Source organism: Barbus barbus (genome assembly GCF_936440315.1).
Source record: "Barbus barbus genome assembly, chromosome: 4".
In the NCBI taxonomy this organism is placed as follows: Eukaryota; Metazoa; Chordata; class Actinopteri; order Cypriniformes; family Cyprinidae; genus Barbus; species Barbus barbus.
In genome coordinates, this window is record NC_136732.1 from 34,586,690 (window position 1) to 34,608,223 (window position 21,534).

General features: G+C 36.7%; 1 protein-coding gene across 1 annotated transcript in view; it reads right to left on the reverse strand.

The window, feature by feature from the left end:
- The window catches only part of LOC306868757 (nucleolar transcription factor 1-like), a 967,110-nt gene that overhangs the window by 689,515 nt on the left and 256,061 nt on the right, over positions 1-21,534 (reverse strand). The window lies entirely within an intron of this gene.

Sequence of the window (21,534 nt, forward strand, 5' to 3'; positions counted from 1 at the left end):
GTAATCAAAATTACAAGGAGAACTGGCTAATTGGAGAATGAAAAGTATAACACTCTGAATGTCACAATGAAATTAAGAATAATTTGCAAGAAATCATTAAATTACATTGTGAAATAAATGAGAATGGCTTAATCGCTCGGTAATTACCTAGCGTTAACGTAATAATGGTGAATAAAAGCCTTGATTTTATTGAGCAAGCACATTAACTATAGACACAGAAATGTTTTAGATAAATTTAAATGGTCTCTTTTAAATAAGATTTTCACAGCTCTCGAGGTCACAGAGCATTCACAGATCAAATGCTCATTAAACTACATTCATATCATTAAACTACATTTAATTTTGATCCCGACAAATTTGCCCACACTGATCACAGATAACAAAACACCAATATGAGAGGATCCAGACCACAGAGGATACAAAACACAGAGATCAAAAGATCTATAGAAGATAGATCAGAAAATCCAGAGCACATAAATCAGAATACACAGAGCATAGGTATCAGAGTAATATTAGGGAACCTTATATACCAGGGTTCTCAGCCCTAGCCCTCAAGGTCCAGTTTAGCTTCAACCCTCATCAACCACTCCTGAACAAGCTAAACAACATCTTCAGGATTACTAGAAAGTTACAGTCAGGTAAGTTTGATCAAGGTTGGCGCTAAACTCTGTGGGAAAGTGGACCTTGAGGGCCAAAGTTAAGAACCCCTGTTATAGACAGACTAAGAGAAACCTGTAGAATCCAACACATCTCACCTCATTAACCCCCAGGTTGCTCTTTAGGGAACAGGAGAGCACATGCACCAAGGGCATCCCATGACAGAGGCCCTGCATGTGGCCACAGCAAGACAGAAGAGAGGCTGATGAAGAGGAAAAGAACATTTCCCAAAAACTCACAGAATATGTCACGTAAAAACAAGCCAGACCATACGTCCCTCAGGATCAAGCTGAATGTGGACAAGGGTTTCATGGTGCTTCTTTAGCTCATCTTCTCTGTTCGTACTGCACCTTGTAATATAGATCTCCTGAAGCAATTAATTTTGAATTAGCAGTCTTGATTCTAAATCAGATCTAGAAGAGACATCAACATCATGTGCTCCAAATCCAGCCACGCCATTCTTATACTTGTCCATCAGCATGGGACCCTGTGACGTCTTCAAATGGATCCCTCAGCTTTCACCCTGCCTTCTTTTGTCCGCTGGCCTGATCTTTCCTGAACAGTGTCACAGAAAAGGCTTGCAATTTCATCAGGTGTTAAGTGAAGAACCAAAAAGAACCAGGCGCTGCTTTCAGACTCTCTCTGTATGCTAAACATCTCTTTTCCAGCACCGATCGGATTTCCTTATCAAAAACCAGCAGTCTTCCCTTTGGGGTTTCACCTGCCAGAGGGGTTAAGCTTGAGGGTCGGACTTGATTCAGTCGCTTTATCAAAAAGGCTCTCATGTATTCCTCTGAGATAGTCACAACTGAAAGGGATTAAGACGTGTCAAATATCCAACGTTTCACTAAGTACCCAGCAAGTGTTAAGACGAAGAAATATTAGATCTTAGTAGGCGATAAAAATCAGAGAGGAGCCAAGGCATACTGTGAAGATAGTAAAGAATTCAAGCAGACTTTTGTGCTTTCATTCTGGGCTGACCAAACCCAAATAAACACAAAAGTCAATTTCAACATACAAATTTAAGTAAATACGAGTGTTGTTCTAAAACGTGGTCCATGTCTATATCTGCTTATGCCTTTCAGCAGCAAGCTCTCTCAAAGTGACTGAGAAGAAAGAGTGGAAAAGAAAACTCTTGTGATAACATGGCGGACCCCAACAATGTTTGAGACTGAGCTTCTGTGACATTCTATAGAGGTCATAGTATGAATGTAGGTTTAATCAGGATAAGGTTGATTTGAGTGAAACATGACTGGGAACTATAAGGTTACCTTTTGGGGGAAAAAGATAAGTCTTCTTTATTTGACAAGGCTTTTGATGAAAGGACACTTGGAGGACTCGATGTATGGCAAGAGGAAGCATTTCATAAAACCTTCCTGTGTGAAAAAGATGAAAGACATAAATAGTTAGTTTGTATAGTGGATGTGTTTGACAGATGAACTATTTCATTATTATCAATTGTCAATACAGACACTACAAATTACATTGTTTATATTTATATAGACGTTATTTGAGATTCTGTAGGAATGAGATAAAAGTATGCCACAAAACTTCTGGCGCAGGGATGATGCCCTTTTATTTGTGCTTTACAAGCAGGTTAGAATGGTTGACCCACTTCTGTGAAGGGTCCAGAAACGTGAAACCCTTGGCTATTATTTGGAAAACAAGAAGTAAGATAAAATCCATTAGTGTAGACTTTGATCCGGGGTGACCGCGTATGACCTAAACCAGGGGATTTCACACAGTTTGATGCCCAGGACTCAAATATCTTTGTGTGACATATCCGTACTATATCAGTACTTTTTATATTTATTTTTCTTTGTCAACTTTACAAGTTTTGAACCATTTGAAATGGACAAACCCATTTCTCAAATGTGACCCTAGACCACAAAACCAGTCTTAAGTGTCAATTTTGCAAAATTGAGATTTATACATCAGAATAAATAAGCTTTCCATTGATGTTAGGATCGGACAAAATTTGGCTGAGATACAACTATTTGAAAATCTGTAATCTGAGGGTGCAAAAAAATCTAAATATTGAGAAAATCGCCTTTAAAGTTGTCCAAATGAAGTTCTTAGCAATGCATATTACTAATAAAAAAATAAGTTTTGATACATTTATGGTAAGAAATTTACAAAATATCTTTATTTAATATCCTAATAATTTTTGGCATAAAAGAAAAATGGATAATTTTGACCCATACAATGTATTTTTGGCTATTGCTACAAATTTACCCCAGTTTTGTGGTCCAGGGTCACAAATGATCTGTGAACATTCTTTAACCCTTGACTTATACAGTGTGTTCCAGGCTATACAAAATCATGGATGCTACCAAAAACCTCCCTTTTTTGAAAAAAAAAAGGTACACAAATGAGACCAATGACTCTAAATATTTTAGCTGATGTCTAAGAAAAAGAGGCTGTCTAGGTCTTGCTAAGGTCAAAGCGGTATTAAGATTCCAGTTCAATATTCTTGTCTCTAGGTCTTATCTTACAACCTCAGTCTGCGGTTTTTATCCGGCTCCCAGATTTATGTTCATTTTGTTCAATCTTTCCCCTGGACAGGGATGGGTTTATATTCATTGTCCATCCTCAACCTGTGGCCATCTGTAAATCGTTTTCTGAGCTTCTGCAGAGCCTCAAAACCAGGTACTAAATCTAATCAGGCCACCCTCCTGCATTTGAAGATTACATTTAGTCACCCCACCAGCACAAGGGCTTTGTCATGTAAGAAGTGCAGAAGGGTATAATTTCGGATTGGATTCCACTGGAGGATTTCTGAAATTTACTCAGGCTTCAGGGGTTTCACATCAGTGCCTGTTCTTTTAGTGAAATTTCTCTGGCAGCAGAAGTCAAACTCCTCTGCACTTTTCCACTGACTTACATATCATGTCAGGAGCTGTGGTGCAATTCATACCAAAAATCAAATCACATATAAAAAAAACAAAAAAAAAACCTCACATTGCTAAAGGCCCATAACTTTTTATGAATATATCAGACGAATTTTGTGAATGAATAAAATAGTTTCTATGCAATTTTGTCCACTGAAAGACAAATGAAGTACCTCCAGCCAGGTCTGTCTTCAAATGACATCTGCTATAATTCCCTGCTACTTCAGCCGTCTGTATGTATTATTAATGACAAATCTAATAAGACTAAAACTGTCAGATTTTTGATAAGGTGAAAACGTAGGTGATTTCAGCCTTAAAGGAGGAATACATTTCAGCTAGTCATTTAGCAAGTTTTCTGACTCATTACTTAATTTTAATGAATGAAGTTGGCGAAGTCATTGGACACACACACACACACACACACATACACACTTAGCCTATAGACCTGTCCTTCACTGAAGTGTTTCATTCATCATCTGTACATTGAAGACTCCACAGAGGTGGGGTTACACCAGGCAAAGCATCCCCTGCACACACCTCTAACTCCCTATAATCGAAGGCGATGGCACATCCATTTTCACGTCCTGTCATCCAGCCTCTCACCAGTGAGGGTGAAGCTGTGTGTCATGCTCATCCAGCTGATAGCTGTGGTCTGCTGACTGCTAGCTGACCTTGAGTTGTTGTAACACTCAGTGGTAACCAAACTTCAAATTAGGGCTGGGTGATGTACAATACGTAACAGTCATGATTTCGGACTTTTGGACCGACCGGTCATTACGTTTCCTAAAGATTGTTAAATATTGTGTGTTTATACATTTAAGTGAATCAATTAAAAATGTGTATATGCATAAACAATACTGTTCAAAAGTTTAAGGACAGGAAGATTTTTTTTTTTTTATAGAATCAAGACTTTATTCAGCAAGGATGCATTAAATTGAACAAAAGTGACAGTGAAGACATGTTACAAGATTTATATGTATGTATGTATGTGTGTGTGTATATATGTAGCCTATATATATATTGTGGCGGGAGGAGCAAACGACAGACACAGTGGGTGTGCCGTCAAGCCTCGGAGAGGTTTTTATTAAACAATAAAAAGGGAAAATAAAGTGTCCAAAGGGGAAAAGTGTCCAAATAAATGGGGAATCTGGTGTCCTCGTTGTGTTGCGGGGCTTGTGCAGGAGGGTAGTGTTCAGAAGGGAAGGGTCCAGGGAAGGGGCGGAGTCCGGTGGCCGCACGTGCTCCCCTCTCGGGGCCGGGAGCGAGTGGCGGCGGCGGCGTCTCTTGCGCGGCTTCTTCCATCTCCTGGGCCCCCGGCGCTTCTGGGGGAATCGACGGCCCGGCATCCTGGCCCGTCAGCCGCCTAACGGGTGCGGCAGTCCTCCTCGACGCTCCCTTCCTGGACCCACGAGGACACCAGCGTGCATGCACGGGGTAGAGACCGGTCTCCCGAGGAGAGGCGCGCTCGGCGTTTAAACAGCGGCGGTGATGAGGCTCTATTCACATCAGGTGCGCCTCATCACGCGCCGCCAGCCCTAGGTGTTCAGCGCCCCTCCTCTCTCACACACCCACTCCCGTCGGGAGCCTGGTGAAGGGCGGCGAATACGGGACGGGGTGGTGATGATGGACAGGGGGGAGGCAGCCAACTCGTCACAATATATATATATATATGTATATAGACTTTTAAAAAATATTTTAATTAAAATCTTACTCACCCCAAACTTTTGAGCAATACTGTACATATATACACCTGATGGGGTGGATTCTGGAATGCACTGTCGCTTCAGTATATAATTTCAAGTGGTATATTAAGTTGTTAATTAATATTATTCCTTGACATATTAAATGATTTGTACTTCCCTGTGTGAAACTTGAATACAGAATTACATGTCTTCTCACTGGAATGTGATCTCTCCTTGGTTTGAGAAAAGTACCCAACATGTTAAAACATGCATTTACTCTTCTGACTTACTATGACAGTTTAGGTTACAAAGGTCATTAGGGCCTCTCATCTACATAATCAATTTACAAATAAAGCTTTACTTTATTCTTCATCGTGAAACATTAGAAAATAATGAAGAATGTTGTCTGAAACCTCTAGCTAAGAAAAAGTACTTCATATCTGGATTTTTGGGGAAAGTTCCTGATTAGAACAACCCAGTCTTGAAGAAGTTGTGTATTCTCTATATGTATGTGTGTTAGTATCTGTCTGTTCAGGACCAGTCTCCAGGGAGATTTGTAAAGGAACTCATGATGGGGTATGCATATGGACATCTTCTGTCACCCTGATGCATGGGTGGCATATATACGTCTTGGGAGCGACACATTGCACATGAACTCTAATCGCTTGTCACCTAAATAATCTATAGAGATATGCTTTTAACTTTATGTACATCTGTTAAGATTCTGCATGTTTTTCTACGACTTAACCAATCAGAATCCTTTTAAGTAATGATGTAGTTACTGACCTCTGCTACAGTATAATTACTATTGTATTGAGATTGTACACAGTGCAGCCTACTAACTCCTCGCGAGAATTGAAGCTGACTTCTGCTGATTAAACTGCAAACTATTTTCTTCATTAAATGTTCAATCTTCAGTTGATTGCATCTCTGACTCCTGTTCTTTGTTCATCATATCTGGTCCTTGGGTATTAGCTGTAAATTCCCCTACACAGTATATTTTACTTTTTAAGCCATTTTAGAGCAAATACCACCTGAGATATATTGAGATTCATGTATAGTTGTTCTAAAGCTGCCTTACTGTCTAGAGTAGGAACATGCCAGTTGTCCTTGATAGCCATTATGCAGAGCTGTAGAGACTGCTGAAGTGTAGAGATTTATTGAATCATAAAATAGCAGCCAGGCAAAGAAAGACTCAAGGGCACACAGAAATATTTCCTTTTCAGGTGGTAGAAAAGACAAAAGAGTAACGTTATTGATTGAACGTTTTAATGTGAAAAGCAGGCTTCAAAAGTCAAAAAGCATTCTTGTATCTGAACATCAGCTTCTTTTCACTGAAACTGTGTTCAACATACACCTCTGCCTTTTTACCATTCTCTCACTAGATGGCAACATTACCATGTAACACTCGCTCTCTACAGGAGTTCCAAATCCCTCATTTACCCAGTAATGCTAGCATGTCAGATTAGTGCTAAGGTGTATTAAAAATATGTTAACCCTCCAGTGATATAATTCATGAATTGCACGAACATATTAATGGCAGGGTAGAGGAGTAATGTGGGCAGGCCACTTTGCGACACTTGTCAGTTATTTTACCTATGTGAACGATATTGCACACGGAGGTTTAGAGTGCTCCTCCTCCGCAAGCACCCTTGAAAGAGCACATTTCCATGTACCAGGGAAGCTGATTTTTCAAATACAATGGCAACATTTGTGTCATTTTGTGTTGAGCCTAATGAAAATCAGTGTGACACTAATCTGATATACCAGGGCAATACAAAATATTTGCTAGCATCTCTTATCAGGGTTCATTATGTGATAACTCATTTATGTATTTCTTTGTAACTTACAAGAAAGACAGTGCAAAGAAGTAAACAACAAAACAAAAGGTGTTTGTTCTGACATGGTGAGAGATTCAATTGGATTCATGCAAACAGATTCTCAGCACGGACAAATGAAATTCAAGTTCTGTGCTCTTGTAATTCGGTAACCCTGATGTTTACTGGGTGATAACCGCTTGAAAGGACTGAGGTCTGGGAGTACTGCCAGTTCTGCTCTCAGACAGCTGTAAACCCATAGGCATGACTACTTTACACTTCTGACCATTAGATAAAAGCCTTCAAAATTAAACCTTCAAAGTCTCATTACAAACAAACAAAACAAATAAAAGAGTATAAGGGGTGTAATTTCTGCAGCACTAGCATCACCAAACAAAACTGCAAAAATAATGATAATTTTTAAACAGGTTTCTCAAACCCTCCTGCAATAGAGCCGCAGTGTACAAAACGTTCTGGGAATTCAACAGAATTATAGCTTTGACGCTCTGCAACAAAATATACATTTTGGACTATATGGTGCAGTTGCTTGGACCTTTGTAAAAGCTTTCATCTCTCTGATATATTGTAAAGATATCAAACAAAATCACAAAAAACATAAACAGATTCTTTAAAAAGTCACACTCAATGACTGAGACCTGCATTTCTGCAACATTCTGAAAAATTGTATTAAACATAATCATATATACAGACTAAAGAAAATAACCAAATCTTATTTCCATTTCATACTCACCATTTTAATTGGGCTCACTGCCTTTTTTAATCACTAAACAGGCTGTAAAATGGAAAACATTACAGGTCAAGTCCTTATAAGATTGCTAAATTCGTCAGCATGGTGTCAATAGGCAGTTGGCATGTTTTGTGACTTTGGCATGCTGGGAAGTTCAATTTTTTTTTTCTTCTGCCAAACCTGTTGCTATGATACATTTCACAGTATAGCCCATATTTTGTCAAACAGGTATTATTTAGAGCAATTGCTTTAAAAAAGTGTTTAAACCAATTTTCCTACAGTAGGTATTTGAGAGTTGCGTTGGCACAAAGTATTTTACCATCGAAAAATTACACACCACCTTAAAAGATAAATGGAACTGGGTTACAAATTAAATCTACCTGAGTAAACTCTACATCAAATATCATGTGATCACAGGTTTTCAAGCTTATAATCTATAGGTCACAGCTATGTGGTTGAAAAAAATCCATGGAAACGGTTCTACATTTGTTTAAAAAGTAACAGTTCACCACAAATGTAATGCAATGGCCAATCAGCAAAGGCCAGCACAAATATCACTTCTTTCAAGTCGAGTGCTTTCCAGTGGCCGAGCAGACAGTGTACCAGGCACGACTATCTGCCAGAACAGAACTAAAATTACCCTGGCTGACAAAACAAAACCTTATGGCCAGTATTTTCCACAGTTTGTGTGACAATTTCATGGTGATTGCACAAAATAAATACTTTCAAATAATGACGAAGCATTTCATGTTATTTTTATCAAGCATCACTTCATGCTGCATTCAAGTCCTCCAGGGTAGTTCCTAGGAGCTCAGAAATTGCAATTGCGACATGATGCATGCTGACATAATGCATACTTGCTGGACAATTTTATATTTTCTCCTGCTCTCCCATTTCACTTTCCAATTAAGACAGAGAGTTGTTTTTTAATGTAACATAATCCAGCTAAATGAAAAGTATTATCTGGCATGTTTATCGCAATTCTTCATCAACACATCATCATCATATATATATATATATATATATATATATAAATTGTGTTCTCTCTATATATAGGACACCATTAAAATGGCTTAGGCTTTTAATTCAGTAATTTTGGATTGAAGTGCATGTTTATTTGCAATGAGACAAGACCAAATATTGCATACAGTTGATAGACACATGAAGTAAATGTCCCCATGGCCTCTTTCTCTTGCAGTTTATTTAAATAATGTCATGAGATTTTTTTTCCCTGGGAACCTCAACTGACTTATCCATGTAGCCTGCCACTGTATTAAAACTACACATGAAGATGGAAATATAGCTAACAAAAAGAAAAGGCTGAAATCTGTTTTGATAAAACAGTGTACAACATTTTAAGAAACACCCAAACAAGACCATATCTAATTAACTATAAAGCATCAGTAGTTCAGGTCAGGCATAAATCAGCTGTGTTGTGATGTCATCCAATGCAATATTTACAAATCTTTTTGAGCATTTTTATTTGAATATTACCTTCAGCTGTCTTACTACTGCATGAATATTGCGTTGTTTTGTAGTCAAGTCTACTATTCATATAAAAATTCAGTTACCACTGGCATTAAATCTTATTTCTATACCACATTCACCATAATCACCCATGATGTAGACCTTTCCCTGGTGGCAAAACAGACAAACTTTTCCTATCCGGAAAAGTTACATCATCGGTTTCATAACTCATTTTCAGCAATATTTTGGCATTGGCAGTCAACTTGTGCTTTGTGTTCTTGTTCTGTTTGTGTAAATGTTTATTTCTTAAAGTGAAATAAACATATCTTCAGCATCTGGTCATTACGTTCCTGTTTATATAAACTCCCTTCTTATTATAAATGTCTGTTATATCATGTGTTGTGTATGTGCTGCCTACATAAAGAATTGTCTTTAAGGATGATAAAGTAAAGCATATATGTAATTATACTTAATTTAATTAGTTTGTTTTGAGTTAAGCATGACATTTTTGTTGCTTAATACAAAATATACAAAGCTTTTGAATCAATCTTTCGCTGTTATAAGATTTGTTGCTCGATTTACCTAGGTCTCCATTTATTGGCCGTGTTCAGGTAATCATCCTTGCCAGGTAACCATGCGTGTTGTATCGCATTCATTATTTACGCTATCCAAATTATTTTTCAATGCGGAAGTAAGCCGTTTTCTGTGAATGTGCGAGACTTCTGGTTCATTAGCCGCTGTAGGGAAATAATAAGAAGAATATCAATGTAAATGGTAAAACTGTTTGCACTACAAACAAGTCTGTTCATAAATAAGATAATACATTGAAATAATATGGTAAGACACACCAGTTTGCAATATCAAACAGCAAAATGAACTGTTTTGTACAGCTAAAAATAGCTGGAAGTGGATGACACAGGAGGCCAGACACATTAAATTTAAAAACAGCCGTGTCCACTCTTACAGGGAAAAATAAAGTGTTTTTTTCTTTCATTTTTTGCACTATAAACTACGGTGGCCGAGAAGTGCAAAACAAATCACGATTCTGAAAACAAAATAACAAATAACAAACGCAAATGCAAATCTAAAAAACAAAATAACAATTCAGAAAACACAACAACAATTCCGAAAACATTATTATTTTACAATTTGCTGTATTATAAACACCTCAAATAATGTCAGGTGGTAAAATAATCTCTACAATAATATTTAGGTAGTATAGCTGTGCTATTGGTACTGAATTAATGTTACTTATAAATGATTTTTAGATTAGCTATTCAGGAAAGAATCAGCATTTTTGTAGTAGTAAGTAGCAGTAGCAATTGTGGTAGTAATTAATGTAATAGGTGGCTCTTTATTTATGATTTAATGTATGCTCTCAGCATTTTTTAGCTGGTTGTTCTAGTGATGCATAAGTGTTCAGCATCAGTTGGTTGGGTGTGTTTGGCATGGACATTGTTTTATGAGCGTCACAGCTCTGTCCAGGCATGGCTGCATGGATGGATGGGGCATTTTGCCTAGAACAGAACCACGGTTCATACACGTCACAATTGACAATATGAAGCAATTCTGTTGATTTGATGTAAGAGGTCTTGGCTGAATTAGCAGATATAATTGAGTAGTTTTTTTTTGTTTTCATAGATCTGAATGGCATATGTGGCCTAAAGAATACAAAGTATCTTTTATTTCCCCCAAAAGATACTAAGTGTCTCTCTTATTTTCTTCTGCTGGAGTGTGGACTTGGCAACCCTAAACACATGCTGATTATTGAGCTGAGAGTATTAGCGAGAGCTTGAAAATTGCTGGCTTATATGAACACAGGGTTCATCAACCTTTCAATGGAATAGCTAATCAAAAAAGCCACACAGAGACGACTGGACATCTGTAGGATAGCGCCGGTACTGTCTCGCCTTCTGGTGTGCTCCATATGCTGTGTGACATCACTGTAGACAATTTTAGCCAAAATAAATAATTAAAAAGTAAATTAACTCTTACTTTTTTAGTTTGCTTTTCCAAATAAATATGGCAAGTCAACAGATCTGTGGATTTACAACTCTGGATGTTATATTAATGTGCCTGTGTTATATTAAGAATGACTTGCAATAATAATAATACAATTAAATGACTTGGGTGGTTTCTTGAATGCATTGCAGCATGCTAGATCTATTTGTCTTCACTGGCATAAATGTATGAGCATAATTTGAGGCTCAAGCAATTCCATAGTTTGTTTCTGAATGACTTCCATCAAAAGATTATTAGAATCGTGGTTAATTATGTATTACATTTTTTTAATATGGTTCTTTTTTTTTTACCCAGCAATGGCTTTGAATTTAGATGGTACTAAGCTGAATTGCTCTGATGCTGCTTGTGCTGTGCTGAAAATCTTTTACCAAATTTGCTTTTCCTGGTCAAAAATGACTGGCCTTTTAAAATGTGCTTGTAAATCTCGCATTGTATTTTATCACCAAGTCTTGGATTTAATCTTTTTGCCAACTTGTTTTCTTTCATTTAGCACAGATTTTTCTTTTTTTCTTTTTTTGTGGAACTCATTGATCATAGACCACATTCTGAACTGATGCATCTCAGGTTTTTGAGTGAAAAAAATCATTATTTGTGGATAATTTGGCAATGTCCACTCAAAAACTAGGGGCCTATGATCAATCCGTTTAAAAAAAGGAATACAAAACAGATGCTAATTAAAAGAAAACTAGTTTGAGAAATACACAGGCTGGTTATTTTTGACTAGAAATGCCACAAGTGTATCAAGGTGAAAAAAACAACCCTAAAACAGCACAACAATTATCCAGATTTAAGGAAGTTGTAATATGAAAATAATCAGCACAAGTCCAGTGCCGTAACATTTACTAGTATTTTCTAGAAAAAGAAAATCCTATTAAATTTTGAAACATGTTAAATCATGTAGAATAAACTTTAGTATATATGCATTTTGTGCAATAAAGAGGCCAGGAATCTCTCTCTCTCACACACACACACACACACACACACACACACACACACACACACACACACACACACACGCATCACAAGAAACTTTATTGCTGTATTTTCTTTTTACAGAACTGTTATGTGAAAGTTATGTGAACTATGTGTGATGAAGCCCTGGTATGCTCTTTCGTACAAATTTATGTGCATTTATATTAGTAAACCACATATTTTTGGTTATCAAACTCGCACAAAATCCATCAGAATCTTCAGTCCTGCAGCAAGAAGGGGTCCGTGTTGATCCTGGAGAGAGAATTGTTGTTTTTGTGCTCAGTGTACTGCTAGTGAGTTTATCTTGGAAGTTCATCCCAGGAGATCCTTCAGATCTGTCACACAGGAGGTCCTTCAGTGTTTTTCATCCAATCCCAAAAGGCACCGTGAATAAGTGAGGCACTGTGGGAAATAGGAAACTGACCAGAGAAGTGAATCAGAGTCAGACTTTGGGCAAACGTTCAACTGATCGAGCACCAGCTTTCCACTCTTAAAACCGCTAGATATTAAATTAGCTATTTTGAAATCTGTTAAAAAATTTACTTGAAAATACCTAAATTATACTTTAAATCAGAAGTGTGAGGCAGTGCTGAAGTTGGCAATCCTAAATATGTGTGACAATATAAGTTGCTATGTGCTTTGGCATTTAAGAAGAAAGCTGCTACTGATTTTTTATGAATACTTTTAAATAAATAAAGATTATGATCTTACATACAGTATCCGTGGATTCATTTAGAACAAACTTTATCTTACTGTGTCTTCAGTGCTTAGATTTTTGTTTCCAAAAGACTGAAATGGTTTTATTGGAATTTTGGAGAGAACACAGAACAGTTCAGAATACATATTGAGTTAGTTATCCATAATGTAATGCGCATGCAAAATCTATGATGCATCAAATGAAAGCTTAGAGTTTCAGAGAAAAATTTGATCCATCATAACAAGATGGTAAAGATCTTTAAAGATATTTGGATTCAAGGAAGATGGCAATGCTATGAGTGTATTTTAGATCTTTTATATCAGATTAATTTTAAACCTCAAATTTAGTTAGTCTTACTTTATTTTTGTTTTAACTGTTTTCAGCATTGATAACAATAAAAACGTTTCCTTAGCATCAAATCAGCATATTGAAATGATTTCTAAAGGTTCATGTGATGTGGAGAGTGGAACAGGATTAAATTACATTTTAAAATATTTTAAAAAAGAAACCTGAATTTCCCAATACTGTTTTACTGTGTTTTTGATCAAATAAATGCAGCCTTGGTGAGCATAAAATACTTCTTTCAAAAACATGAAAATCTTACTGTCCCCAAACCTTTGATCAGTAGTATATTATCAGAATAACAATTTGAGTGAAAAGCTGAATTGCTTAGTATTTAGTATGTCCATATATTGCTTTAATAGCAGCAGCATTGAATATCTCAGCATTTCTTTGATTTTTTATTTATTGGATTCAAAATGCTAGAACTTTTTGCTTGTCCAAATTTAAATTTAGATTTTGCATTCTAGACATTCAGTGTGCTCTCAGACATCTGTACCCTGTATTTAAAAAAAAACAAAACAGACAATATGCCTTTATTTATCCTTATTGTATTCCTTCAAACAGAGCCCATTCCACAAGACAGACTTAGTATCTGCTAAATTGACAGGCAAGTCCCTTAAGTCTGACATGTTGGGATATGATGAGAGACAAAACCAAAAGGTTTCCAATTACTGCTAGCTGAAACTCTGTAGTCCTATTTTGGTTTAAACTCAGACTTGGTGCTGGGCATACGCATGTTTTTCTCCCCTCATGCTCATTAATAAGGCTTCTGACTTGGGATGCTGTCTCCTTAGTCAAGCAGATCCCATTGCATTTCATTACCGAAGGTTCAGCAGCAACCGCAAACAGACGCTTCATTGCCCACTGACATAATGGAATGATTTTGTGTTCCAAGTTAAGATATATATAAACAGCACTCTAGAGGCAGGCCTCTTAACAGTTTTATGTCACATGCGCTTTCACGGGCTCCTGTATGATGATGTACAGGGCGTTCCAGAAATGGCTCTGGCCAATACATGCAGCCTTTTAGTGGCTTGTCAATTTTGATCGCTGTCTATGTGAATGCGAACTGGAATTCAAAACAAGTCCTAAACAAATTCCTTTGCCATGGTTGTCCTTAATTTAACCTCAACTCATCTTTTTTCTTTTGATTGAGGTGAGCTCTAATGGATTTAGAACATGAAGTAACACATATGTTTAACCTTTTCTGGAAGTGAAGACCATTGCAATGAAGATGCTTCTTTTTAATGTTTGTCATTCTTGCCTGAGGAGTCAGCACATTTTTTAGTTGTATAGTGCTGGTTCATGCAAATTCTTTAGCAAAAATCTATTGGGATTTCATCTCAGTTGAATATTCAGCACCAAACTCTGCTGAAGCATTACATTTTTTAAGTAATAATTGGACAGTATGACACTCCATTTATAATGTGGAGATGTGGAGCTAAACCAAGCCATTCCATTGTGAAATCTCATTTGTATTAGAGTACTCTGCATTTTCCCCAAACTGTCTCAAAAGTGTTTCCTGTAATCTTATAAAATCGCATGAAAAGCTGTGTACCATTTTGGGATGCTTTGGAGAGCTTAGATAATCTCCTAAATTTCTGCTATTGTTATATTAAATATGTAAACAGAAAAGTCTCATTTCCTGTAATCTCTTTGACAGTCAGACTGCCCATTATGCATTGCCCTTTCTTTTAGTTAATCCGGCTTTAATCCTGACTAGACAAATGATCTGCCATAATCCGTAACAATGCAACCCAGTGATGACTCTGGCTTCTCTGGTGAAATGGCAATGGCTCCTTAAAAAAATGTAACTGTAAAGGAAAAAAAAATATATATATTCTTAGTTAAAAAAAAAAGATCAGAAAGTTCATGGACTTTTATTAGTTATTGGTCAAGTTCAAAGTACGTATTATCACGTTAGCATTTTCAAATTATTTTAAAGATGAATGTGCAAAAGATGGTAAATATTGCAGCTTCTAATTCCGTACTGCTTTCTGCTGATTTTAAGGGCACATAACCAAAATATGTCTGTTTTTCTAAATCTGTGGAACATGACAGAAGACATTTTGAAGAATGGTATTAGTACTAGTATGATTTTTATTTTTTATTTTTTTAATAAACTTATGATGAGTTAGGGTGGAATATGGAATTTCATTTCCTTGCTTAGTATTGGTAAATGAATATTGTGATAGATATCAATATCCTATTTGGCCATAACACTCATCTCTAATATGAACCACTTTTATAATACATTTATGGTGTTTATGCTTCCTTTTTGCAGCATGAAAGCTTCACGACTTGAGGGTGAGCAAATAATGACAGAATTTTATTGAACCTTGGTGACAATTTTCAGTGAACTTTCATTGGTTTCATTGGATTGCTGTTATGATGATAATTTTAGTGAGTAATAGATAATCCTAACATTAGGCATTATTCCATCTCTGAATAATAACTTTTTTTCTCTCTTTCCTCATCTCATTTATTCATCTCACTGTAGTAATGTATGTAATTTCTCTTATTTCAGGATATTTGAGGCCCCTTTGCTCCTGTTAGTATCTATTTTGGGACAATTCAATAAATGCCACATAAGATTAATTGGAATGTTAAAAAATGTTTTTTTTTTTTTTTCAAAGCAATTTTATATTTGTCTGCAAAACACATTTCAAGCATTCAAGTAATAGACTCTTGGTCAGAAGGATGTGTTACAATCACCAGGGGCATACATTTTATGTGTCCAAACTTACTGCTGGTTTATAAAATTAAATGTTTTGCTGATGGAACATCATGCATATCCATTTTTTGTTCTCTCTCTGAACATTATAAATCAGATTAATCCACGAAAACGCATTACACTCATTTCATGTCATTTAATATTAATGGTAATGAATCTCTCCATAGTTGTGGACAGGAATCCCTGTAGTGATTTGCATTACCTCACGGTGCTAAATTCCCAGTGCTCTTCACTGGTATCCGGTATCACACCGCAAAATCACAAGGGGAAACTAGCTGGAAAGGAAAGTCTCGTCCTGAAAGCATATGTCTGAGTTGGTTTGCAAGTCTGCATACCTCCAAGTTAAACCAAAATCCTTTTGAAATACTTTCATTACTTCCTGGAGAGCCGTAGGCACGAGAAGAAACACTGTTGCTTCAGACTGGGAAAGAATCTTGTTTCTGATACACTATTGCATTTGGAAGTCGAGCCCTGGACGGCATGTGCTGTGCTCACTTCTGGTATTTGCATTTCATTTCTGAAAAAAAAGTCTCTGGTTTTTAATGCACCTCAAGAAGTCAAAAACATTGACTTTTACACATGTTAGAAAAACAGTTTAACTGCTGAGATAAAACAATCCGAGAAGCAGAAAAACAGCGTACAAGATTTATAATGTATAACTTTGATAAAAGAAGTAAAGGAACACAGAAACGTTCAGTAGCAATTACGTGATACATTGCTATACTACCACATTTTGGGACATATTCAAAACTCCCGTTGATTTACAGAGACTAACCCAGGGAGCAATACATCATAGGCATACGCTTTTATTTGTTTACAGACCTTGAACTTGGTTTGGAGTTGTATAATTTATTACAGAAGATAAACAACACGGAAAGAAGACGTTTTATTGCCCTGATGTAATGTTACCCTATGATGCAATGTTGGCATCCTCGGTGGAAGATGGATGAAACAACAATCTGACATTATAAAATATCAGAAATACATGAACAATTGTACCATCTTGAATTAAATTTTCATTAAGTTAATAAACATAAGATGTTGGATGAGCGTGCTCAGTTGATAAAACACATTAAAGGTGGGTTAAGTGATTTCTGGTAGCCAACGTTGATATTTCAAATCACTAAAAAAAAAAGCGTCTACCCCAAAAGCGTCTCACCCCTATTTTCATAGCTTCGCCCAATGTACGTATGTTCTGTGAAACAAAGCAAAACCAATGTTACTCACCTATCGAGAAGAAACAAAGCAACCTCGGCGTCCGATTGCGGGCCTTCCCGCTCCTTGAGTTCTCTCCAGTGCTGGAAAGCTGATCCGATATTTACACGGGTTCTACTTCTTGCCATATCGTAACACAGTGTCTACACTGGACTCGAGTGGCACGGTGCGACAAAATACTATTGAACTCATTATAATCACTGATGCTGCCTACACTGGATGCAGTACAGCGCAACACGACACAAATTTCAAATGATTTTCAACGGTTGCTTTGTCGTGTCCAGTGTAGACAGACTTTAGCTGTTGCGGCGTGGTGCGGCGCAGCACGGCGCAGCACGGCACGGCATAACACGACAAGTGTCACGTCCAGTGTAGACAAGGTGTAAGCCTTCTTTTGTTCTGCAGACGTTTTCCTCTTTTGTTTTTATCTGCTATCTCTATCATTCTGTCGTCGCTCGGCTCGGCTAATGTCTGTCATGTGCACTGAGGGCTCTCTCCTCGCATCATGAGTAGACACGCCCCTTACTGCTGATTGACTACAAGTTTGTTTTGGTACTCGGCCCGACTGAGTTTTCTAAAGCGTTTTTGAAAAAATACATACCCCACCTTTAAAGCTGAATAGTGTTTCTACTATCGCCCCCAAATGGAATTAAGATGATCTTCTCAAACTGTCTTCCATATCGGTCCTATAGATTTATAGCTGACACCATTATCAATAGTGATGTGCAGTCACATAGCAGGCAATATTAGAATTTCTTTTTTTATTCATTGGCGTTTGTTGATACTCATTTCCTCTTTTTTTACATGTAAATTGCGTTTGCCACCCAGTGGGCAATTGAAAAAAATAGATAAATAAATATCAAAAACAGGTCAAATATGCAAATCAAACTGATGTAAAAAAATTTGACATGAATTTGATTTGATGTAAATTGAACGTCAAACATATTGGCCTACAATTTCAGTGTGGGATTAACTTCCTGTTTCCCCCCAATTAACACTGCAAGGAATTGCTGTCTAAACTGAATTTAAAATGATGTTACAGCACCTTGATCAAGTCTTGACTAATATTTGGTGTCAAATTGATATCACAGTGCCTGCTGGGATAATACACATTTTTATAGTAGTTAATCTTTAAACACTAATAATTCTATAACAGAAATGTAGAGATTTGTTAATCTAATTTTTGTAGAGATTTGCTAATCTAATCTAAATCTCTAAATAAATATTCATTTAATATTCATAAACTATACATTATAATGCTGTGTGCATAAATTCATGTGTTGCATTTAACCTCCCCCCCCAAAAAAAAAAAAAAACAAACAAACAAACAAACAAACAAAAAAATAAATAAATAAAAAATAGATTTTTGTTTTTAGTGTTTTATTTTTTTTTGCATTTTTACCTTTTATTAGGACAGGACATATTGACAAGGACGCCCAAAGCGCAACGGTGCTATATATCAGCGTGATGCCCTGATTAGCGCCGATAAGTGTTTTATTTCTAACAAATTTTAACAAATTTTATTATTTGTATCAGGCAAAACATGAACGTAAATATTGTTATCATCCAAAAATATTCACATTGCTGCATCCCATATTTAATGAAGACGCACATATGTATCAATTCTGCCATATTTTTAAAGCATAATCAGAATTATTTTTGAATATTACAGAATATTTGCCTTGACATTACCAGAGAATAAGTACTTTCCAGTATGCTAATTGAGATACAGCTGTGCATTGTTATGTTGTGTCTGGTAGTTTTTTAAGTTGTGTCAGTAAAAATCAACCAAACAAGATTTTTAACCAAATTTAGGTTTTGTGAAAAAGGCATACTAAAGTTGAACTAAAATGAACTAAAGTTTAAGGTAATGCATATTCCCTGGTGCTTTTGCACTTGCTTCAAAGACTATAGTCATTGTGTGGTTTTTGCTGCAGCTGAATGCTGATTTTTTTCTATCTCGTGCTCTTATAAAAAGCAAATGTAACAGCTCTTTTGAGAGCCAGCAACACAGCTTTACTACAGTATAGCACTTCTCTGCGTCTCATTCACTGTCACACACCTACACCGTCTACATTCGCACACTGCATAACTTAAAAGCAGAATCATTTTTTAAGGTCCTCATCTGCTCACTCATCGCACGTTCTGCTCCACCTCCGCTCTGTCTTTTCCATGACAGATTATGGCTTCTTATGAAAGCTCTGAATGTGAGTCGTACAAAGAGCCTCAGTCTGCAAGCTGCCAGGGTTACTAGGGACCTTCAGTTTAGCGCTGCTAAATATGAATTCAGAGCAGTTACGAGACAAATGCTGATGTGATCAGCCCACCTCATCGCAAAAAGCGTTCTAGTTGGTGCTGCAGCAGTTTTTTTGTTCAAATGATTGGGATATTGATTTTATTCATACTTTTTTCTGTAACTCCATTCATGTCATTTGGTAATATACTGAATAGTTGCCTGACTTCTGGAGTAGAAATGGTTTCATACTCACTGCTTATTTCTGTAAAGGTTTCTATAGGATAGTTCACATAAAAATGAAAATTATATTATTTATACTCACTCTCATGTTATTCCAAATATATATTATTTGTTCTTTTGTTGAGAAAAACAAAGATATTTTGAAAAATGTGGGTAACCAAACAGTATTTTTTCCATACTATGGAAGTCAATGGCTTCTGTCAATTGTGTGGAAAGTAAACTTCATTTGAAAAAAGTTTTAATATGTACTTAATTTATATTGTTACAAATTTTCAAGGATCTGTTGGTATCTGTCTAAAATGTCTTCAAGCAAGTAATAAATTTGATGAATATCTGCAAAATGCTGTAGAGTTTCACCTTTAACATCAATAACAGAATATAAGGGAAGTGTTTTTCCTTCATTTTAATAAGCCCTTTTATTTTGTTGTCATAACTGTGCATGATTATATGGTTAGTTGCATTTTATTATTTGCATTCTGCATTGTTTTGTTTATCAGAACGGACCTGTGACCCATTTTTGGGGCATGTCCCACCACTGAAATAGCCTGTAGGCTGACAGTGAGGACACTGGAACTTACACTCAGATTTCCTCTAGCAATTGGTCATTTTGAAGCTATAGATGGAGGTCTTGTTGACAGGTCAGTATACTCTGGCCAACAAGTGCCAGGCCAGCAACCTGAATCCATCAGTCATATGCTGTAAAGTCTGCCCTCAAACATTCATTTTCAGAGATAATTGTTTTATTGTTTTTGGATGAGCAAATACTCTGCTACAATTGAAGGGGTTTAGCACCATTCTTTTACTGATACTATTCACACATACACCTTATGTGAGGCTCAAGGTATTATTTAGTGGCCTACCTTCTTTATTTGGGCCATCTTGATGTGATCAGCATTTTGTCCTCAGGAGGTTTGCTCCCTTGATGTGTTGTATTCTTAATTTGCATTGATTCTTTTATAGCGAGCTTATTTTACCAAACAGGCTCATTGGAAAAACGTGCCTCTACCTACATTTTTATCTCCTTTTTGCTTTTGTTAACAGGAGATACATTATTTATTTTAAACACAATAGATCATTAACCCTAGGGGCAGTCGTGGCCTAATGGATAGAGAGTTGGACTTGCAACCCAAAGGTCGTAGGTTTGAGTCTCAGGTCCGGCAGGGCTTGCAGGTAGAGGGAGTGAATAACCAACACTCTCTCCACCCTCAATATCATGACTGAGGACCCTTGAGCAAGGCACCAAAAACCCCCAACTGCTCCCTGGGCGCCGCACCATGGCTGCCCACTGCTCCGGGTGTATGTTCACTACTGTGGATGGATTAAATGCAGAGCACAAATTCCGAGTATGGGTCACCATATTTGGCCACACACCAATTCCCTTTCCCTTTTTTTCCCCTTTAGCGCCACTGGAACATTCAGTTCTGAACATACAACAACTAACTTAAAATGTTGCCACAATATATGGAGCGAATTTTGTGCCAATATTCATCAAACAAATCCAGTGTTTTGCAAATAAACGCAATGTGATTTGCAAATACAAAACTCTATTTGAGAGAAAATGCAGAGGTATGGACAAATAAATATATATTGTGTGTTACAACTGTGAGACTCATTTGCCTTTTTATGAGGAAACTTGGCTTGATTTTGGCTTAATTTCTATATAGGCTGCTTGCAGCTTGCAAAATGCAAACGTTCGTCATCTGATTGACTCCTAGAAGAGTCCTCGCTGTCCAGAGTGTGTCTTCACCCGTGTATCACACTGTTTATTAAAATGCTGAATTTAATATTACATCAGCGTGAACTTTATCCTTCTC